Consider the following 24,820-nt stretch of genomic DNA (forward strand, 5'->3'; position numbering starts at 1 on the left):
TGGTTACCCGAAGGGTAATGCCCACGTCAGCGACCATACAAGAACATGTGCTTCGTCAAGCCAACCGCCTCAACGCCAAGAAGAAGGAAAGAATATTTCAAGAAGGAGACCTCGTTTGGATCCACCTCCGGTAGGAACGGTTCCCTCATGAACGCAACTCAAAGCTCAAGCCAAGAGGAGATGGCCCCTTCAAGGTCCTCAAACGCATCAACAACAACGCCTACGTCATCGACATCCCGACCTCCAAGTACTTGGTGAGCAACACGTTCAATGTCTCCGACTTGTCACCCTTTCATGGAGATGAGGAGGACCACGAGTCGAGGACGACTCTTTCCCAAGGGGGGGAGATGATGTAGCCCCGCTCACCGATGACACTACATCAAGACCAACTAGTCCCCCAAGTGGACCGATGACTCGGGCTCGAGTTAAAGCGCTACACGATAAGGTGAACTCGCTCCTCACCACCCTTGATCTTGGTACCCCTTTGGATGGAATGCTACCTCATGCCGATGTGCTATGTGTCATTAGGTGCAAGGCGCATCAAGACACCGAAGAGGAGGACAAGCCATGGTCAAGGGAAGGAGAGGAGCCTCAAGTCATGAAGATGGACACGGAGCTGGACCCGACGTCACTCGAAGCGCTCGAAGGAAGAGAAGACGCTGGCCGGTCCAGGACCCGGTCGACCGGACCCACAACCAGGCCGCCCGGTCCCATACCCGGTCAACCGGCCGCCAACCGGATTTCCCTGGAGCTCGTATCGGAAACCAACCGGACGGAAATCTGCGAAGTTTCCGGTTGGCGACCGGTCGACCGGACCCATGACCGGACCACCCGGTCACTGGCCCGGTCTGACCGGCCCCAGGACCGGATCTGACGAGAAGACCCCACCAAACTGCCTAAGTTATGTACCTTTTCGCCTTGCTGGCCATGTATGCCTATATAAGGGACCTGGACCCCTCCCTTACCCCTTAGACATAATTTTGAGCTTAAACCAACTTTGAGCTTAGTCTCCCTAGGGTTAGCATCCATCTTGCACAAGCATCCCTCTGTAATCAAGGCCATCCTTGTTGTTGATTTGGATATTGTTGAGTGAGATTCTAGTGCAAGTCACTCTCTCTCCCTCACCAATCTCTTTTCTCCAACACCAATCTCTCACCGGGAATTCTGCCGCGTGCCTCTTCCTTGGTGATTCTATTGGCGTGGTCCATCGAGCCACGGGGGTAAGTATCGGGTGTATCGGGTTGGTGTGCGTGCGTGAGTACCGTGTTCTTCGCGTTCTTCGTGTTCCTCGCGCTCTCCCACCTTTTCCCCTCGATCCTTGGGTCAAATCGCGAGATCGGGCCAACCCCTAGATCTCAGATCTCATCAGTCTTATAATGCTTGCAATATGTTCTTATGTAAGTTTTGCTGTACCGGTTTATACTTGAGTTTGCTTCAAACAACCTTTCTATCCCAAAGCCTTGTATTGAGAGGGAATTCTTCTCGTGCATCCAAAACCTTGAGCCAAAAACTATGCCATTTGTGTCCACCATACCTACCTACTACATGGTATTTCTCTGCCATTCCAAAGTAAATTACTTGTGTGCTACCTTTAAAATTTCATTCCTCGTCTTTGCAATATATAGCTCATGGGAAAATAGCCTTAAAAACTATTGTGGTATTGAATATGTTACTTATGTATCTTATTTCTTATAAGTTGCTTGTTGAGCTTAACCATGTTTCTGGGGACGCCATCAACTATTACACCTATGTTGAATATCATGTGAGTTGCTATGCATGTTCGTTTTGTCTGAAGTAAGGGTGATTTATCATGATCAAATGATTTGAGTATGCATATTGTTAGAGAAGAACATTGGGCCGCTAACTAAAGCCATGAATCATGGTGGAAGTTTCAGTTTGGACATTAATCCTCAATCTCTTATGAGTATATTATCTGTTGTTGAATGCTTATGCATTAAAGAGGAGTCCATTATCTGTTATCTATGTTGTCCCGGTATGGATGTCCTAAGTTGAGATCTATCAAAAACGAGAAATCAAATGCGATCTATCTCCTTGGACCTTTGTACGAGCGACATAGAGGTACCCCTTTGTGACACTTGGTTGAAACATATGTTATGCAATGATAATCCATGTAAATCCAAGCTAATTAGGACAAGGTGCGAGCACTATTGGTACTCTATGCAAGAGGCTTGCAACTTATAGGATATCTTATGCATAACACATATTGATTATTACTACCGTTGACAAAATTGTTTCTATGTTTTCAAATGAAAAGCTCTAGCACAAAAATAGTAATCCATGCTTCCCTCTACGAAGGGCCTTTCTTTTACTTTATGTTGAGTCAGTTTACCTATCTTCTTCTATCTTAGAAGCAAACACTTGTGTCAACTATGTGCATTGATTCCTACATACTTGCTTATTTGCATTCATCATATTACTTTGTGTTGACAATTATCCATGAGATATACATCCATGAGATAAACATGTTGAAGTTGAAAGCAACTGCCGAAACTTATATCTTCCTTTGTGTTGCTTCAAAGCTTTCTACTAAGAATTTATTGCTTTATGAGTTAACTCCTATGCAAGTCTTATTGATGCTTGTCTTGAAAGTACTATTCATGAAAAGTCTTTGATATATGATTTAGTTGTTTAATCATTGTCTTTACCATTGTTTCGAATCACTTCATTCATCTCATATGTTTTACAATAGTGTTGATCAAGATTATGATAGCATGTCACTTCAGAAATTATCCTTGTTATCGTTTACCTACTCGAGGGCGAGTAGGAACTAAGCTTGGGGATGCTTGATACGTCTCAAACGTATTCATAATTTCTTATGTTCCATGCTACTTTTATGACAATACTCACATGTTTTATACACACTTTACATCATTATTATGCATTTTCCGGCACTAACCTATTGACGAGATGCCGAAGAGCCAGTTGTTGTTTTCTGTTGTTTTTGGTTTCAGAAATCCTACAAAGGAAATATTCTCGGAATTGGACGAAATCAACGCCCAGGGTCTTATTTTTCCATGGAGCTTCCAGAAGACCGAAGAGCATACGAGGTGGGGCGACGAGGCGCCCAAACCACAGGGCCGCGCGGCCAGGGTGGGGCCCGCGCCGCCCTATGGTGTGGGGCCCTCGTGCCTCCTCCGACTCTGCCCTTCCGCCTACTTAAACTCTCCGTCGCGAAAACCCTATTACCGAGAGCCACGATACGGAAATAGTTCCAGAGACGCCGCCGCCAATCCCATCTCGGCGGATTCAGGAGATCGCCTCCGGCATCCTGCCGGAGAGGGGAATCATCTCCCGGAGGACTCTTCATCACCATGATCGCCTCCGGACTGATGTGTGAGTAGTTCATCTTTGTACTATGGGTCCATAGCAGTAGCTAGATGGTTGTCTTCTCCTCTTGTGCTATCATGTTAGATCTTGTGAGCTGCCTATCATGATCAAGATCGTCTATTTGTAATGCTACATGTTGTGTTTGTTGGGATCCGATGAATATGGAATACTATGTCAAGTTGATTATCAATCTATCATATATGTGTTGTTTATGTTCTTGCATGCTCTTCGTTGCTAGTAGAGGCTCCGGCCAAGTTGATACTTGTAACTCCAAGAGGTGAGTATTTATGCTCGATAGTGGGTTCATGTCTCCATTGAATCCGGGGGAGTGACAGCAACCCCTAAGATTGTGGATGTGCTGTTGCCACTAGGGATAAAACATCAATGCTTTGTCTAAGGATATTTGTGTTGATTACATTACGCACCATACTTAATGCAATTGTCTGTTGTTTGCAACTTAATACTGGAAGGGGTGCGGATGCTAACCTGAAGGTGGACTTTTTAGGCATAGATGCATGCTGGATAGCGGTCTATGTAATTTGACGTAAGCCCTGATTAAATCTCATAGTAGTCATCGTGATATGTATGTGCATTGTTATGCCCTCTTTATTTGTCAATTGCCCAACTGTAATTTGTTCACCCAACATGCTATTTATCTTATTGGAGAGACACCACTAGTGAACTGTGGACCCCGGTCCATTCTTTTACATCTGAAATACACTCCATCGCAAACTCGTTCTTTACTCGTTCTTCGCAAACAAACATCATTTTCCACACCATACGTTTAATCCTTTGTTTACAGCAAGCCGGTGAGATTGACAACCTCACTGTTAAGTTGGGGCAAAGTATTGTGATTGTGTTGTGCAGGTTCCACGTTGGCGCCGGAATCCCTGGTGTTGCGTGATACGTCTCCGACGTATCGATAATTTCTTATGTTCCATGCCACATTATTGATGATATCTACATGTTTTATACACATTATATGTCGTATTTATGCATTTTCCGGCACTAACCTATTAACGAGATGCCGAAGAGCCGATTCTGTTTTCTCGCTGTTTTTGGTTTCGAAATCCTAGTAAAGAAATATTCTTGGAATTGGACGAAATCAACGCCCGTGGGTCCTATTTTTGCACGAAGCTTCCGGAAGACCGAGGGGAAAGGAAGTGGGGCCACGAGGCGCCGCCACAGCAGGGCGGCGCGGCCCAGCCCTAGGCCGCGCGGCCTCGGCGTGTGGGGCCCTCGTGTGGCCCCCGCGTTGCCCTTCCGCCTACTTAAAGCCTTCGTCGCGAAACCCCCGATGCGAGAGCCACGATACGGAAAACCTTACTGAGACGCCGCCGCCGCCAATCCCATCTCGGGGGATTCCGGAGATCACCTCCGGCACCCTGCCGGAGAGGGGATTCATCTCCCGGAGGACTCTTCACCGCCATGGTCGCCTCCGGAGTGATGAGTGAGTAGTTCACCCCTGGACTATGGGTCCATAGCAGTAGCTAGATGGTTGTCTTCTCCTCATGTGCTTCATTGTCGGATCTTGTGAGCTGCCTAACATGATCAAGATCATCTATCTGTAATTCTATATGTTGTGTTTGTCGGGATCCGATGGATAGAGAATACTATGTTATGTTGATTATCAATCTATTACCTGTGTGTTGTTTATGATCTTGCATGCTCTCCGTTATTAGTAGAGGCTCTGGCCAAGTTTTTGCTCTTAACTCCAAGAGGGAGTATTTATGCTCGATAGTGGGTTCATGCCTCCATTAAATCTGGGACAAGTGATGTGAAAGTTCTAAGGTTGTGGATGTGTTGTTGCCACTAGGGATAAAACATTGATGCTATGTCCGAGGATGTAGTTATTGATTACATTACGCACCATACTTAATGCAATTGTCCGTTGTTTTGCAACTTAATACCGGAAGGGGTTCGGATGATAACCTCGAAGGTGGACTTTTTAGGCATAGATGCATGCTGGATAGCGGTCTATGTACTTTGTCGTAATGCCCAATTAAATCTCACAATATTCATCATGTCATGTATGTGCATTGTTATGCCCTCTCTATTTGTGTTATCACCAGAATTTGACCGAGTCAGAGGTGGGCCGCGATCAAGATGGACTTGAAGAATATATATATAGAAGAAATACGTGAATCGGCCTTACATGCAAAGTTTGGGCTAGTTTGCCCTTGTATCTGTAACATATTAGGTTACGTGTCGGTTAGGAGTTAGAGTTTTACCCGTGCACGGTTAGGTGCACGCTTGAATTAGGAAGTCCCTTGGACTATAAATATGTATCTAGGGTTTATGGAAAAAACAACAACCAACGTTCAACACAAACAAATCTCGGCGCATCGCCAACTCCTTCGTCTCGAGGGTTTCTCCGGTAAGCACCATGCTGCCTAGATCGCATCTTGCGATCTAGGCAGCACAAGCCTACCCACGTTGTTCATCATATTTATAATCCAGGGGACTTTCATAAACCCTAGATACATATTTATAGTCCAGGGGACTTTCTAATTCGGGTGTGCACCTAACCGTGCACGAGTAAAATTCCAACTCCTAATCGACACGTAACCTAATATGTTACAGATACAAGGGCTACCCACGTTGGCACGCTCGGTGGGACCACCTTCGACATCCACCACATCGCCATCTACATCCGAGATGGCGGAAAGCACTCCGGTCAAGTACGAGGATCTGCCTGATGAGCTCAAGAAGAAGCATGACGAGATCAAGGCAACCCTCGAAGCCGAACTCATCGGCTCTTTCCACAGAACCCGCTCCCATGGCGTCAGGTGGAAGGGGTTCACACCTGAAGGCGCACTCGATGGAGTGGACCTGTCCGCCCCGTCAGAAGAACGCACCGGGTCGGCTGCGTCGGGAAATCAACTACATGGTGGCTCATTCGCTGCACCGCCACTCGAGAGCCTGGTGAACACTTTGGAGCGTGTCGCTCGCGCGTGGTCCAGAAATCATGAGCCACCGGTATTCTCCGTCGGGACCAGCTGCGGGGACTTTCAAAGGAGAGATGCCACTCCAGTCCCATCCTCCGCTGCCGTTCGCATGGGCAGCACCGGAACTGCCGAACTCATCGGCATACGTCGTCTACAAGATTGGTGGTGATCCTAGTGACTACCAATTCCTACTTGAGGCACCCAAGGAGATCCCGCACGGATACGCGTGCGCATACGTACCAGACTGCAATACCTGGGCACTCTCGAACCAGGTTGCAACAGCAGGGGCCTCTGGGACAACAGGAGGAACGTCTGGAGCAGATCTTGAGAAGCAGACGTGGCTAGCTAAGTACGCCACTCCGACAAACCTCCAGAGCCCAGCTCCTGCAGTTGGCTTAGAACCGGAAAAGCAAGCATGGCTGGTTAAGTATGCCACCCCGGCGAATCTTCAGGGTTCGACACCTTCAGCCATCACCGCGGATCAGATTTGTGCAATCCTGAAAGATCAGTTCGGCATGATGCCGAAAAGGAAGACGTTCGGCTATACCAAGCCGTACCCCAATGACTACGAACTGATCCCGCTACCACCCAAATATCGGCTCCCGGACTTCACAAAGTTTAGTGGATCGGATGGTTCCAGCTCCATCGAGCATGTGAGCCGATATTTGGCACAGCTGGGCACGATCTCAGCATCAGACGAGTTGCGTGTGAGGTTCTTCGCACAGTCCCTCACAGGATCGGCTTTCGGGTGGTACACATCGCTGCCACCGCACTCCATCCGGCCTTGGCAGCGATTGGAAGAGCAGTTCCATGAGCGAGTATCACTCGGAGGCTTCCGAGGTTGGTATTGCCGATCTAGCACAAGTACGACGAAGCGCGGGAGACGGTGTCGGAATATGTCCAGCGCTTCAGGACCATTAGGAACCGATGCTTTTCGGCTCATGTAAGTGAAAAAGAAGCGATCGAGTTGGCGGTGGTGGGTCTCTCATCATCGATTAAGGACGTGGCCTCCCAAGCAGTACTACCCTTCATTGGCGCACATGGTGCGGAAGGCTGTCGGCATATGAGCAGCGCCACCCGGATGTCTACCGGGACAAATTCAAGCGTGCGGTGACCCTGGTTGAGGCAGACGAGGATGAAGGTGTTGCAGGAGATCGAGAGGTAGCAGTGGCTGAATGGACTCGAGTGGCAGGCCCCGTGTCCTGCAAATGGGTGAAGCCACAAGGCCCTCCAAAAGGGTTCGACTTCGACGTGACCAAAATTGAGCAGATTTTTGATCTCTTACTCACGGAGAAGCATATAAAGGTACCCGAAGGCCACAAGATCCCCACGGTGCAAGAGCTGAACGGAAAGCCATACTGCAAGTGGCATAACACGTTCACCCACACCACCAACGACTGCAGGGTGTGGCGGCAGCAGATCCAAATGGCGATAGAAAATGGACGGTTAATTTTCAACCAATACGCCATGAAGGTCGACACACACCCCTTCCCCGCCGTGAACATGGTGGAGTATACTTACCATGGAGGGTGCCAGCCGGATTTCTCGTGCAATATCAACATGGTAGGACCTGGACACCACTCTGTAAGGACGGAGATGAGGGCAGCTGCTCTCATAGCAAAGATACAGAGGAAGCCGCTCCACGCGATCGGCTCCGCCAAGACGGCAAGCGCTACGTCACAGAGGGAGAAGTGAAAAACATAAGGTATCAACGACCTCTCTCTGGTCACCTCCTCAACAAGTATGTGAGTCAGTATGACCAACGCCGGCGATACAACGACGATGATGAAGAAGATCGTCTGGCTAGGGACGACAGGAGACGTCGTCGGCATGATCGCGAGGAGGAGATGCACGAGCGCCGTGCCAAGGAAAAGTTGGGGGAGCGAGTCGACGAGGATAGGCACTGGGACTGCCCCTTCTTCAGACACTGCTGGGATTCAGGAATGAGCCGATTGCCCACAATCGGCAATTGCCTGGAATGCAACCAGAAGAAGAAGGAGACAGCCAACGTGTCCGTGTTCAAGCGCCTAGGGCCTCTCCCGCCACAAAGCAAACGTGTTGAGTCCCCTCGGTTAGAAGATCTCGAAGATTCAGAAGACGAGGGGGAAGATCTTCTGAATCTTCGAGATCTTCTAACCGAGGGGACTCAGCACGTTCGCTTTGTGGCGGGAGAGGCCCTAGGCGCTTGAACACGGACACGTTGGCTGTCTCCTTCTTCTTCTGGTTGCATTCTGGGCAATTGCCGATTGTGGGCAATCGGCTCATTCCTGAATCCCAGCAGTCCGAAGAAGGGGCAGTCCCGATGCCTATCCTCGTCGACTCGCTCCCCAACTTTCCTTGGCACGGCGCTCGTGCATCTCCTCCTCGCGATCATGCCGACGACGTCTCCGTCGTCCCTAGCCGACGATCTTCTTCATCATCGTCGTTGTATCGCCGGTGTTGGTCATACTGACTCACATACTTGTTGAGGAGGTGACCAGAGAGAGGTCGTTGATACCTTATGTTTTTCACTTCTCCCTCTGTAACGTAGCGCTTGCCGTCTTGGCGGAGCCGATCGCGTGGAGCGGCTTCCTCTGTATCTTTGCTATTAGAGCAGCTGCCCTCATCTCCGTCCTTACCAGAGTGGTGTCCAGGTCCTACCATGTTGATATTGCACGAGAAATCCGGCTGGCACCCTTGATGTCTACGGGAGCTTCTATTCTTGTAGACAGTGTTGGGCCTCCAAGAGCAGATGTTTGTAGAACAGCAGCAAGTTTCCCTTAAGTGGATCACCCAAGGTTTATCGATCTCAGGGAGGAAGAGGTCAAAGATATCCCTCTCATGCAACCCTGCAACCACAAAGCAAGAAGTCTCTTGTGTCCCCAACACACCTAATAGGTGCACTAGTTCGGCGAAGAGATAGTGAAATACGGGTGGTATGAATAAGTAGTAGCAACGGCACCGGAACAGTGCTTTGCCCGAGACGATAAACAAGCAGTAGTAACGCAGCAGTAGTAACGCGAGTAAAACGAGTAAACAAGCAGCGATAGCAGTATTTAGGAACAAGGCCTAGGGATTAGACTTTCACTAGTGGACACTCTCAACATTGATCATATAACGAAATAGATAAATGCATAATCTACACTCTTGTTGGATGATGAACACATTGCGTAGGATTACACGAACCCTCAATGCCGAAGTTAACAAGCTCCACAATAATGCTCATATTTTAGTAACCTTTAGTGTAAGATAGATCAAAAGACTAAACCAAGTACTAGCATAGCATGCACACTTGTCACCTTCATGCATATGTAGGAGGAATAGATCACATCAATATTATCATAGCAATAGTTAACTTCGCAATCTACAAGAGATCATGATCATAGCATAAACCAAGTACTAACACGGTGCACACACTTGTCACCTTTGCACACGTGCGGGAGGAATAAAACTACTTTAATAACATTGCTAGAGTAGCACATAGATAAATTGTGATACAAACACATTGCAATCATAAAGAGATATAAATAAGCACCTCACTATGCCATTCAACGGTGAATAAGTATTCTGTGAAATATAGCCTAAGAGACCCACACGGTGCACACACCTGTCACCTTTACACACGTGGGACAAGGAGTCTCCGGAGATCACATAAGTAAAACTCACTTGACTAGCATAATGACATCTAGATTACAAGCATCATCATATGAATCTCAATCATGTAAGGCAGCTCATGAGATTATTGTATTGAAGTACATAGGAGAGAGATGAACCACATAGCTACCGTTACAGCCCCGAGCCTCGATGGAGAACTACTCCCTCCTCATGGGAGCAGCAGCGGTGATGAAGATGGCGGTGGAGATGGCAGCGGTGTCGATGGAGAAGCCTTCCGGGGGCACTTCCCCGCTCCGGCAGGGTGCCGGAACAGAGACTCCTGTCCCCCAGATCTTGGCTTCGCGATGGCGGCGGCTCTGGAAGGTTTTCCGTATCGTGGTTTTTCGTATCAGGGGTTTCGCGACGGGGGCTTTATATAGGCGAAGAGGCGGCGCAGGAGGGTCGAAGGGGTGGCCACACCATATGGCGGCGCGGCCAGGGCCTGGGCCGCGCCGGCCTATGGTCTGGGGGCCCAGTGCCCCCCTCGGGTCCTTCCCGGGTGTTCTGGATGCTTCCGGTGAAAATAGGAACCTGGGTCTTGATTTCGTCCGATTCCGAGAATATTTCGTTACTAGGATTTCCGAAACCAAAAAGAGCGAGAAAACGAGAGCTGGCTCTTCGGCATCTTGTTAATAGGTTAGTTCCGAGAAAATGCACGAATATGACATAAAATGTGCATAAAACATGTAGGTATCATCAATAATATGGCATGGAACATAAGAAATTATCGATACGTCGGAGACGTATCAAGCATCCCCAAGCTTAGTTACGCTCGTCCCGAGCGAGGTAAAACGATAACAAAGATAATTTCTGAAGTGACATGCCATCATAAACTTGATCATATTGTAAACATATGTAATGAATGCAGCGATCAAAACAATGGTAATGACATGAGTAAACAAGCTGAATCATAAAGCAATGACTTTTCATGAATAGCACTTTCAAGACGAGGCATCAATAAGTCTTGCATAAGAGTTAACTCATAAAGCAATAATTTAAAGTAAAGATATTGAAGCAACACAATGGAAGATAAAGTTTCAGCAATTGCTTTCAACTTGTAACATGTATATCTCAATGATAGTTTGTCAACATAGAGTAATATAACAAGTGCAATATGCAAGTATGTAGGAATCAATGCACAGTTCACACAAGTGTTTGCTTCTTGAGGTGGAGAGAGATAGGTGAACTGACTCAACATAAAAAGTAAAAGAAAGGTCCTTCAAAGAGGAAAAGCATCGATTGCTATATTTGTGCTAGAGCTTTGGTTTTTGAAAACATAAAGAGAGCATAAAAGTAAAGTTTTGAGAGGTGTTTGTTGTTGTCAACGAATGGTAGTGGGCACTCTAACTACCTCATCAACCGGACTTTCAAGAGCGGCTCCCATGAAGGACGTTATCTCTACCGAGCAAGGTAGATCATCCCTCTTCTCTTTTGTTTACACATGTACTTTAGTTTAGTTTTTCTTTATTTATGGATGACACTCCTCCCAACCTTTTGCTTACACAAGCCATGGCTAACCGAATCCTCGGGTGCCTTCCAACAATCACATACCATGAAGGAGTGTCTATTTGCAAAATTAAGTTGCTTACTGATGAATCAGAGCAAAACATGTGAAGAGAATTATTAATGCAAGTTAATTAATCGGAGCTGGGAACCCCATTGCCAACTCTTTTTGCAAAATTATTGGATAAGCGGATGAAGCCACTAGTCCATTGTGAAAGTCTGTCAAAAGTAAATGACAAGATTGAAAGATAAAACACCACATACTTCCTCATGAGCTATAAAACATTGACACAAATAAGAGATGATAAATTTTGAATTATTTAAAGGTAGCACTCAAGCAATTTACTTTGGAATGGCGGAGAAATACCATGTAGTAGGTAGGTATGGTGGACACAAATGGCATAGTAGTTGGCTCAAGGATTTTGAATGCATGAGAAGTATTCCCTCTCGATACAAGGCTTAGGCTAGCAAGGTTATTTGAAACAAACACAAGGATGAACCGGTGCAGCAAAACTCACATAAAAGACATATTGTAAACATTATAAGACTCTACACCGTCTTCCTTGTTGTTCAAAACTCAATACTAGAAATTATCTAGACTTTAGAGAGACCAATTATGCAAACCAAATTTTAGCAAGCTCTATGTATTTCTTCATTAATAGGTGCAAAGCATATGATGCAAGAGCTTAAACATGAGCACAACAATTGCCAAGTATCACATTATCCAAGACATTATAGCAATTTACTACATGTATCATTTTCCAATTCCAACCATATAACAAATTAACGAAGAAGAAACTTCGCCATGAATACTATGAGCTAAGAACACATGTGTTCATACGAACCAGCGGAGCGTGTCTCTCTCCCACACAAGCATGATGAACTTATTCAAACATAAACAAAAACAAACGAGACGCTCCAAGTAAAGTACATAAGATGTGACGGAATAAAAATATAGTTTCGGGGGAGGAACACGATAATGTTGTCGATGAAGAAGGGGATGCCTTGGGCATCCCCAAGCTTAGACGCTTGAGTCTTCTTAGAATATGCAGGGGTGAACCACCGGGGCATCCCCAAGCTTAGAGCTTTCACTCTTCTTGATCATAGTATATCATCCTCCTCTCTTGACCCTTGAAAACTTCCTCCACACCAAACTCGAAACAACTCATTAGAGGGTTAGTGCACAATAAAAATTAACATGTTCAGAGGTGACACAATCATTCTTAACACTTCTGGACATTGCATAAAGCTACTTGGACATTAATGGATCAAAGAAATTCATCCAACATAGCAAAAGAGGCAATGCGAAATAAAAGACAGAATCTGTCAAAACAGAACAGTCCGTAAAGATGGATTTTATTAGGCCACCAGACTTGCTCAAACGAAAATGCTCAAATTTAATGAAAGTTGCGTACATATCTGAGGATCATGCTCGTAAATTGGCTTAATTTTCTGAGTTACCTACAGAGAATTAGACCCAGATTCGTGACAGCAAAGAAAACTGTTACTGCGCAGTAATCCAAATCTAGTACTTACTTTACTATCAAAGACTTTACTTGGCACAACAAAACATAAAACTAAGATAAGGAGAGGTTGCTACAGTAGTAAACAACTTCCAAGACACAAATATAAAACAAAGTACTGTAGCAAAATAACACATGGGTTATCTCCCAAGAAGTTCTTTCTTTATAGCCGTTAAGATGGGCTCAGCAGTTTTAATGATGCACTTGCAAGAAATAGTATTTGGAGCAAGAAGAGAGCATCAAGAAGCAAATCCAAAGCATATTTAAGTCTAACATGCTTCCTATGCATAGGAATCTTGTAAATAAACAAGTTCATGAAGAGCAAAGTAACAAGCATAGGAAGATAAAACAAGTATAGCTTCAAAAATTTCAGCACATAGAGAGGCATTTTAGTAACATGAAAATTTCTACAACCATATTTTCCTCTCTCATAATAACTTTCAGTAGTATCATGAGAAAACTCAACAATATAACTATCACATAAAGCATTCTTATCATGAGTCTCATGCATAAAATTATCACTCTCCACATAAGCATAATCAATTTTATTAGTTGTAGTGGGAGCAAATTCAACAAAGTAGCTATCATTATTATTCTCATCAAGTGTAGGAGGCATAGTATAATCACAACAAAATTTACTCTCCATAGTAGGTGGCACCAAAAGACCACTATCATTATAATCAGAAATAGGAGGCAAAGTATCATCAAAGAAAATTTTCTCCTCAATGCTTGGGGGACTAAAAAGATCATGAAAACCAGCTTCCCCAAGCTTAGAACTTTCTATATCATTATCAACAATGGTGTTCGAAACGTTCATACTAATATTACTACCGAGCATGCAAATAAGATTTCATAGGTTTTTTAATTTTCGCATCAAACAATCCATGTTTTAAATCAGGAAATAGAATAAGAAGCTCATTGTTGTCCATTATGCCAAACTAGTGTAAACAAGAAACAAAAAGATGCAATTGCAGGATCTAAAGGAAATAGCTTCGAGCACACACACAACGGCGCCGAGAAAAGTACTTTACACGAGACCGGAGTATGAGTGCCTTTTACCTTTCCTCCCCGGCAACGGTGCCAGAAAAGTGTTTGATGTCTACGGGAGCTTCTATTCTTGTAGACAGTGTTGGGCCTCCAAGAGCAGAGGTTTGTAGAACAGCAGCAAGTTTCCCTTAAGTGGATCACCCAAGGTTTATCGAACTCGGGGAGGAAGAGGTCAAAGATATCCCTCTCATGCAACCACTGCAACCACAAAGCAAGAAGTCTCTTGTGTCCCCAACACACCTAATAGGTGCACTAGTTCGGCGAAGAGATAGTGAAATACAGGTGGTATGAATAAGTAGTAGCAACGGCACCGAAACGGTGCTTTGCCCGGGACAGTAAACAAGCAGTAGTAACGCAGCAGTAGTAACGCAGTAAAACAGTAAACAAGCAGCAATAGCAGTATTTAGGAACAAGGCCTAGGGATTAGACTTTCACTAGTGGACACTCTCAACATTGATCACATAACAGAATAGATAAATGCATACTCTACACTCTTGTTGGATGATGAACACATTGCATAGGATTACACGAACCCTCAATGCCGGAGTTAACAAGCTCCACAATAATGCTCATATTTTAGTAACCTTTAGTGTAAGATAGATCAAAAGACTAAACCAAGTACTAGCATAGCATGCACACTGTCACCTTCATGCATATGTAGGAGGAATAGATCACATCAATATTATCATAGCAATAGTTAACTTCGCAATCTACAAGAGATCATGATCATAGCATAAACCAAGTACTAACACGGTGCACACACTGTCACCTTTGCACACGTGCAGGAGGAATAAAACTACTTTAATAACATTGCTAGAGTAGCACATAGATAAATTGTGATACAAACACATTGCAATCATACAGAGATATAAATAAGCACCTCACTATGCCATTCAACAGTGAATAAGTATTCTGTGAAATATAGCCTAAGAGACCCACACGGTGCACACACTGTCACCTTTACACACGTGGGACAAGGAGTCTCCGGAGATCACATAAGTAAAACTCACTTGACTAGCATAATGACATCTAGATTACAAGCATCATCATATGAATCTCAATCATGTAAGGCAGCTCATGAGATTATTGTATTGAAGTACATAGGAGAGAGATGAACCACATAGCTACCGTTACAGCCCCGAGCCTCGATGGAGAACTACTCCCTCCTCATGGGAGCGGCAGCGGTGATGAAGATGGCGGTGGAGATGGCAGCGGTGTCGATGGAGAAGCCTTCCGGGGCACTTCCCCGCTCCGGCGGGGTGCCGGAACGGAGACTCCTGTCCCCCGGATCTTGGCTTCGCGATGGCGACGGCTCCGGAAGGTTTTCCGTATCGTGGTTTTTCGTATCGGGGGTTTCGCGACGGGGGCTTTATATAGGCGAAGAGGCGGCGCGGGAGGGTCGAAGGGGTGGCCACACCATATGGCGGCGCGGCCGGGGCCCGGGCCGCGCCGGCCTATGGTGCAGGGGCCCGGTGCCCCCCTCTGGTCCTTCCCGGGTGTTCTGGATGCTTCCGGTGAAAATAGGAACACTGGGTCTTGATTTCGTCCGATTCGAGAATATTTCGTTACTAGGATTTCTGAAACCAAAAACAGCAGAAAACGAGAAGCGGCTCTTCGGCATCTTGTTAATAGGTTAGTTCCAGAAAATGCACGAATATGACATAAAGTGTGCATAAAACATGTAGGTATCATCAATAATATGGCATGGAACATAAGAAATTATCGATACGTCGGAGACGTATCAACCCTCCATGGTAAGTATACTCCACCATGTTCACGGCGGGGAAGGGGTGTGTGTCGACCTTCATGGCGTACTGGTTGAAAATTAACCGTACAGGATGGCATGTTAAACTTAGCGGCAAATCTCCTGAAATAATGTCCAGCCTCCTCATTAACTTTAAATTTCAGACATTCTTCTGCCGCATCCTTCTCTTCCAGATCCTCTTTGCCTTCAGGAGAGCCCTAGGACTGTTGCTGGATCAATTCAAACGTCGAAGCTGCTTCTTCTGCAGAACAGGCATCACTTGTCCACAAATTCCCTCGTGATAGTCTGCAGTGATGTTTTATAATCTTGCTCTGTTTTCTTACAGCAACCATCTCTCAAAATCAAATTGAGATGCAAAGCCAACCGATTTCAGCAAAATCGGCTCCTTATAGCAAAGGACCTTTCGTGGCAAGCTGCCCCCCGAGCCTCAGTCGGGGCGAGAATAGCAGTTAGCCGACCAAGTCGGCCATCCTCGGTTTCCAACTCGTAATGCAGAATTAGCCGATTCCAACAAAATCGGTTCTTCAGAGTGAAGAAATTTCAGGGCGAGCTGCCCCCCGAGCTTCTCCAGCTCACATCTTGCGCCTGGCTGATCAGATCGGCTCATCATCTTTGGCAGGCTGAAGCAACTTCCGGTGAGGATGTCTTTGCATTTCTGATGCCCTCCAAAACTCTGGACGTAACAACCCCTGGAAGCTCACCCTTACCCTGACTTGCATGTTTATGCTGCAAGCACCGCTGAACTTGAAGACTTGCCAATGGGAGTTAGGGATCCTTGAAGAGCCGATTTGAGTCACCAAACAATTCCATTGAGGGGGTTCCTCCAGCAGAGCTTCTCCATGTAACTCGGTAACTGCTCGTCCTTAAGTCGATGTCTGCACATCGGCTGTGCTTAAAAAACTTCGAATTTTCGGCCGATTTATGTATCGGCCCCCATACTTCAATACCCATCATCAAGGAATATCTCGGGCTGCTTGGTCGTTTGCAAGATACTCCTACTTCATATCCTCGTGTTTTATCCACCTAGGTGCCCCCCGAGCCGATTCTGTCAAAAGACTTGATGGTATCGGCTCTTTAGGTAATCCATGCTTGGATCAAACGTTGAACCCAGGCAGAATGGATGGTGAGGATAATTTTGGCCGATTGCTGGAATCGGCCTCCACGCTGCTTGCTCGATGAAGGTTTTGTGATGTTCCTCCATAAAAAAAAATTTGGGGGCCGATCACAAGGATCAACCTCGCCACGTTCGTCCATCGACGTTTGCTTTGTTACACGGTCAGGCCGGTGGATAAAACCAGCCTAACCCCGTTCTTTGTCACGTCGATGCGCTCGCAGTCGTCCAAATTGATGCCTGAGAGCGGCTCTTGGCCTGATGTCTCCCAAACGTCCATGCCGGCTGTTGAAACCTCGACTGAATCATCTGCGTGGACGACTTCTACTTCATCTCCATCCCACTGTATTAGGCATTGGTGCATCGTGGATGGAATGCAACAGTTGGCGTGGATCCAATCTCTCCCTAGTAGGACAGCATAGGTACTCTTGCTGGTCGACAATAAAGAACATCGTAGGGACGAGTTTTCCTTCCTACGGTCGGATCCACATTCAGAACACCTTGTGCGTCGGATGCTTGGCCGTTGAAATCGCTCGGTGTTACATTGGTCTTGATCGAGATCCGAGCTGGAGCGTCCCAACCGACGTAGCATGGAGTATGGCATAATGTTAGCTGCCGCCCGGTGTCTACCAACATCTTGTTGACGAGGCTGCCCATTGATGTAACCTCGCAAGTACGGGGCCTTCGGATGCCTGTAACTTCTTTCTTGCGGCTTCTCAAAGATGACCGGCCGTGGGCCGCGATCCAATTGTGCCACGGGTGCTTCGTACAATCCTTGAGCGCTAAACTCCGTTGGAAGGATGAAGACCATGTTTGTGCCGGCCGATGTCTCATCATCGGCTTTCCTTTGCTTAGGGCGCCACTCTTTTCTTTGTGGCCGACCTTCTTCGCTCGGGGTTCGCTGAATTTTGGCGGCCGGATCCGGCCGTGCCTTCCTCAATGTGTGCGGGTATAATCTCTCGGCTTCTTCCAACCCGCGTAGACGCTGAACCCTTCGTTTACGGGAATGGCTGAGCCCATCGGGGCACCACCTTGGCCGATGATACCTATCTTCTTCATCATCGTCCTTTAGTCCCTCGAGATCTTCCACCCGAGCGGACTCGGCATGCTTGTTCCGAGGCGGGAGAGGCCCTAGACGCTTGAACACGGACACGTTAGCTGCATCCTTCTTCCTTTGTTTGCATTACGGGCAGTTCTCGATTGTTGGCAATCGGCTCATTCTCGAGTCCCAGCAATGTTTGAAGAAAGGACAGTCCCAGTGCCTATCCATGTCATCCTACCCCCTTGACCTTCCTCCAGCGTGACGATTGTACCCGTCGTTGTTTCTATCATGCCGACGGTACCTCCTGTCCTCTGCATCAGACCGACAAATTCTCTTATCATCTACGTCGTAGCGCCGACGTCGGTCGTACTGTTGCTCATATTTGTTGAGGAGATGCACGGAGAGTGGACGTTGATACCGCACGCTTCTCACTTCCTCCTCTGTCAGGTACCGTCTGTCATCATCTTGGGGCCGGTCGCGCGGATCGGCCTCCTCTTTATCCTTGCCACGGGAGTGGCTGCTTTCGCTTCATCTTTGCCATGGCGGCTTGCAAGCCCTGCCATGTTGACGCCAAGGGGAACTCGGCTCGTATATGGAGTGGCTGAGATCCACCATGTTGTCGCCGAGGCAACGGACGTGTGTTTTCATTGAGCTTGATACCGTGCGAACGGGTCTTCTCAAAGGAGCCGATGAGTTCGGCTTCAAAGATGGCCTTCAGCTCACCGTATTTCTTCTCGTGCCCCGCAGGGAGATCCTCGTATTTGATCTGAGTGCTTCCCGCCATCTCGGATGTAGATGGCGATGTGGTGGATGTCGAAGGTTGTCCCACCGAGCGTGCCAGAATGTGTTGACGTCAGAAACCCACTGGCGGGCAGCGACGGGCAACACAGTAGAGCCGGGAACAACTAGGGCTGCGGCTGGCCCCAGTCCCTCAGAGCGACGGCCCGCAAAGCCTCCTGGTCACACGTCCGATGCTATCGCAAGGGCGTGCCACCTGACCTATACCTGGTCGGGAAGGTGTTGGATGATGCCTCGCTTAGTTTCCTGCATGGCATACACGTAAACATTAAATACGAGCCTCGATCGGCTCTCAGGTTATCCTGTGAATCGGCTCAAAGAGCCGATCCACCCATGATTCGTACAAGGTGTCCGAATATATGGTGGTCCTGCTTGATCAAGATAAAGCTAATGAGATCTACAACGATTTAGGGTTTTCACCGCATAATCGGATCATCCTACTCACGATTGGGCCTCGCGCTCGCGCACGGTGACCGTAAGCCGATCCTAGACAGGGCCTAAAAACCAACACGAGGTTGATCCCGGAACATCCTTTCTAGGGCTAGCAAACTTCACCCTACACGCCGCTGGATCCTCCAACCCTTTGTAGGGCCTAACTATTGCGGATATTAAACTAATCCTTGCAGAACAAGGAGCAACCGTAACGGATCATATCTACTAAACTATGATCAAGCGGGGTGCCGCCCCTACACCTGAGATAGGTGTAAGGGCGGCTAGATGCATGAGGGTTGCACTACGACAGCATATGATACGAAGAACAATGCAAACCCTAACACATCTAAGATAACTACGTTGCTCGCCATCAAAAAGGCTTCAGCACGAGCAACGCATGAACAACGTGGGTAGGCTTGTGCTGCCTAGATCGCAAGATGCGATCTAGGCAGCATGGTGCTTACCGGAGAAACCCTCGAGACGAAGGAGTTGGCGATGCACCGAGATTTGTTTGTGTTGAACGTTGGTTGTTGTTTATTCCATAAACCCTAGGTACATATTTATAGTCCAAGGGACTTTCTAACTGAGGCGTGCACCTAACCGTGCACGGGCTAAACTCTACCTGTTAATTCTAAACATGATGCGATCTACTATATTTACATATATACGGGCAATCTAGCCCAAACTCTTAGCGCAAGGCCGCTTCAAAGACGCTCCACGTGTAATCTTCAAAGCCCATCTTCACTTACGGCCCATCTCCTGATTTGGCCAAAATCTGGTGATAACGACTGCAGGGTGTGGCGGCAGCAGATCCAAATGGCGATAGAAAATGGACGGTTAATTTTCAACCAGTACGCCATGAAGGTCGACACACACCCCTTCCCCGCCGTGAACATGGTGGAGTATACTTACCATGGAGGGTGCCAGCCGGATTTCTCGTGCAATATCAACATGGTAGGACACTGGAGACCACTGCTAGTAAGGACGGAGATGAGGGCAGCTGCTCTCATAGCAAAGATACGAGAGGAAGCCGCTCCACGCGATCGGCTCCGCCAAGACGGCAAGCGCTACGTCACGGAGGGAGAAGTGAAAAACATAAGGTATCAACGACCTCTCTCGGTCACCTCCTCAACAAGTATGTGAGTCGGTATGACCAACGCCGGCGATACAACGACGATGATGAAGAAGATCGTCTGGCTAGGGACGACAGGAGACGTCGTCGGCATGATCGCGAGGAGGAGATGCACGAGCGCCGTGCCAAGGAAAAGTCAGGGGAGCGAGACGACGTGGATAGGCACTGGGACTGCCCCTTCTTCAGACACTGCTGGGATTCGGGAATGAGCCGATTGCCCACAATCGGCAGTGCCCGAATGCAACCGGAAGAAGAAGGAGACAGCCAACGTGTCCGTGTTCAAGCGCCTAGGACCTCTCCCGCCACAAAGCAAACGTGCTGAGTCCCCTCGGTTAGAAGATCTCGAAGATTCAGAAGACGAGGGGGAAGAAGAGGACAGGTACCACCGGCCAAGGTGGTGCCCTGATGGACTCAGCCGTTCCCAAAAGCGCAGGGTTCAGCGATTGCGCGGCCTGGAGGAAGCCGAAAGGCTATATTTGCATACATTGAGGAAGGCAAGACCTGATCTGGCTGCGAAAGTACAGCGAGCCCTGGATGAAGAGGGTCGTCCGCGGAAAATGGAGTGGCGTCCCAAGCAAAGGAAAGCCGATGACGAAACATCGGCTGGCACAAACATGGTGCTCGTCCTTCCGACGAAGCTTAGTGCTCCACGGTTATACGACGCACTCGAGGTGGACGACAGCAAGCGCACCAACATGATAAAATCAGAGATTGGGCTGGTTTTATCTACCGGCCTGAACGAGTAGCAAGAGCAAATCAATGAGCAAACGTGGCGAGGCTGATCCTTGTGATCGGCCCCAAAAAATTTATGGAAGGACATTACAAAACCTTCGTCGAACAAGCAACGTGGAGGCCGATTCCAGCAATCGGCCAAAATTATCCTCACCATCCATTCTGCCTGGGTTCAGCATGTAATCCAACAGGGGATACCTGAAGAGCCGATACCATCAATTCTCTTGACAAAATTTGCTCGGGGGGCACCTAGGTGGATGAAACACGAGGATATGCAGTAGGAATGTCGTGCAAGTGCCCAGCAGCCCAAGATATTCTTTGATGATGGGTATGGAGGTATGGGGGCTGATACATAAATCGGCCGTAAAAAAAAAAAATTTAAGCACAGCCGATGCAGCAGACATCGACTTAAGGATATAAAAGCCAATGCATGGCCATCGACTCGAGAGGTATAACTGTGATAATCAGAGGATCAATGGAGCAGGAAGTGGATCCTCTCTTCAAGGATCTCCGGGTTCTCTTTGCAAGTATTCGTGTTTGCAGTATCGGCTGGGGCAGTTTGAGGATCATGACCCTGACCAATGCCAAGAAGGAGCTGATCTGACCTGCAAGGCGCAAGAAGTAGACTGAAGAAGCTCGGGGGGCAGCTCACCCTGAAGGTTCTCTGCTCTGGAGAGCCGATGTTGTTAAAATCGGCTGGCTACGTCATGATTTGAGGCTAATGGCGGCACATTTGGCTGATTCGCCTTGATTAAGGCTCGGGGGGCAGCTCGCCCTAAAGATCCTTGCTCTGGGGAGCCGATTTGGTTGGAATCGGCTAGCCCTACATCGCAACTGGTCTGGAGAGTGGTGTCTTTTGTTACGGAGTCATCAGTTTGAGCACCCAAGACAGTTCCAGGGCTCTCTTAAAGACGCCTGCTCAAGATCAAATCGCCAGCCTACTAAGATCGGCTGTGCCATCGTCCTCGGCAGAGTTGGCTAGCTTGGAGGGATAACTGAATTGGCCTGTCTCGCAGATTATCGTAAGAAACTGATGCGTTGCCATCGGTCATTAAGCATAGATTAGGCCAACAGTCGACAAGGTCAGATGAGGAAAAATCGGCTAAATCAGCATAAAAGAAATCGGCGAAATCAAGTTAAAAGGAAATTCTTCATTAATATTGGGATTCCTTACAATGAAGAGCCGATTGCTCAAAAGAAGAACAAAAGAAGAGCCGATTGCTCAAGGGACTACTGGTCCTACATAACTACTCCTCGCTAGCGTCGTCGTCGGCGTCGCCATCGGCGCTACTGCCGGAGAAGTCCTCGCCGCTGCTGTCCCAGCCGTCGGCTGGGGCTTCCTCCTCCTCCTCGTCATCATCATCATCCTCTCTATCCGCCCAGCTGCGGAAGCGCTTCGTTGGAGGATACCCAGCGGAGGAGGAGGAATCATCTTCCTCCTCCTCATCTTCTCCTTCCTCGTCGTCATCGTCGTCCTCGCTGTCCGCCCACATGCGGGAGCGCTTCTTCGATGGGAGCCTGGCGGAGGGGGAGGCCTTGGTCTTCTCTGCTTCTCCTTCTTTCTTCTCCTTGTCAGAGGAGATGGGGTTCGCCCCGGAGCGGGGGTCGTCCTCTTCCTTGTTCTTCGGCGACGATTGGAGAGGGAGGCCTGAAGCGGAGGAAGAAGAGGAAGACATGGCTGCAGGGGAAGAGGGTTTTTTGGCGTTGATGGACAGAGCAGAGCAAGGGGATGGAGTGGTGAACCGTTTGGCACAGATAAATAAAAGGAGTGTAGTGGAGATTTAATGCCATGACGGTTCTCGAGGACGTGATGCCGAAATTGTCAAGTCGTACAGAGAAGCCCAGGAGGCGAGGCGTAATGATGGAAGATTCCGCGGCGGTTCTGCTCTGCCACGACATGACCCGACGAAAGAAAAGCGTAATGATTTTGGAAATGTCATTTCCAAAACCAGGGGGGCATGTGTTATCACCAGAATTTGACCGAGTCAGAGGTGGGCCGCGATCAAGATGGACTTGAAGAATATATATATATAAGAAATACGTGAATCGGCCTTACATGCAAAGTTTGGGCTAGTTTGCCCTTGTATCTGTAACATATTAGGTTACGTGTCGGTTAGGAGTTAGAGTTTTACCCGTGCACGGTTAGGTGCACGCTTGAATTAGGAAGTCCCTTGGACTATAAATATGTATCTAGGGTTTATGGAAAAAACAACAACCAACGTTCAACACAAACAAATCTCGGCGCATCGCCAACTCCTTCGTCTCGAGGGTTTCTCCGGTAAGCACCATGCTGCCTAGATCGCATCTTGCGATCTAGGAAGCACAAGCCTACCCACGTTGTTCATGCGTTGCTCGTCGTCGAAGCCTTTTTGATGGCGAGCAACGTAGTTATCTTAGATGTGTTAGGGTTAGCATTGTTCTTCGTATCATATGCTCGTCGTAGTGCAACCCTCATGCATCTAGCCGCCCTTACACCTATCTTAGGTGTAGGGGCGGCACCCCGCTTGATCATAGTTTAGTAGATCTGATCCATTACGGTTGCTCCTTGTTCGCAAGGATTAGTTTAACATCCGCAATAGTTAGGCCCTACAAAGGGTTGGAGGATCCAGCGGCGTGTAGGGTGAAGTTTGCTAGCCCTAGAAAGGATGTTCCGGGGATCAACCTCGTGTTGGTTTTTAGGCCCTGTCTAGGATCGGCTTACGGTCACCGTGCGCGAGCGCGAGGCCCAATCGTGAGTAGGATGATCCGATTATGCGGTGAAAACCCTAAATCGTCGTAGATCTCATTAGCTTTATCTTGATCAAGCAGGACCACCATATATTCGGACACCTTGTACGAATCATGGGTGGATCGGCTCTTTGAGCCAATTCACAGGATAACCTGAGAGCCGATCGAGGCTCGTATTTAATGTTTACGTGTATGCCATGCAGGAAACTAAGCGAGGCATCATTCAACACCTTCCTGACCAGGTATAGGTCAGGTGGCACGCCCTTGCGATAGCATCGGACGTGTGACCAGGAGGCTTTGCGGGCCGTCGCTCTGAGGGACTGGGGCCAGCCGCAGCCCTAGTTGTTCCCGGCTCTACTGTGTTGCCCGTCGCTGCCCGCCAGTGGGTTTCTGACGCCAACAATTTGTCAATTGCCCGACTGTAATTTGTTCACCCAACATGATATTCATCTTATGGGAGAGACACCTCTAGTGAACTGTGGACCCCGGTCCATTCTTTACATCTGAAATACAATCTACTGCAATACTTGTTCTTTACTGTTCTTTGCAAACAATCATCATCCACACTATACATCTAATCCTTTGTAACAGACAAGCCGGTGAGATTGACAACCTCGCTGTTTCGTTGGGGCAAAGTACTTTGGTTGTGTTGTGCGGGTTCCACGTTGGCGCCGGAATCTCCGGTGTTGCGCCGCACTACATCCCGCCGCCATCAACCTTCAACGTGCTTCTTGACTCCTCCTGGTTCGATAAACCTTGGTTTCTTTACGAGGGAAAACTTGTTGCTGTGCACATCATACCTTCCTCTTGGGGTTCCCAACGAACGTGTGAGTTACACGCCATCAAGCTCTTTTTACGGCGCCGTTGCCGGGAACTGAAGAAAAGCTACACCACAAAGATTTCGACTCCCACGTCAACTACACGCCGACAACTCTTTTTACGGCGCCGTTGCTCGGGGAGATCAAGACACGCTGCAAGGGGAGTCTCCACAATCCAATCTCTTTACTTTGTTTTTGTCTTGCTTTATTTTATTTACTACTTTGTTTGCTGCACTTATATCAAAACACAAAAAAATTAGT

Source organism: Lolium rigidum, chromosome 2, assembly GCF_022539505.1.
Source record: "Lolium rigidum isolate FL_2022 chromosome 2, APGP_CSIRO_Lrig_0.1, whole genome shotgun sequence".
Taxonomy (NCBI): domain Eukaryota; kingdom Viridiplantae; phylum Streptophyta; class Magnoliopsida; order Poales; family Poaceae; genus Lolium; species Lolium rigidum.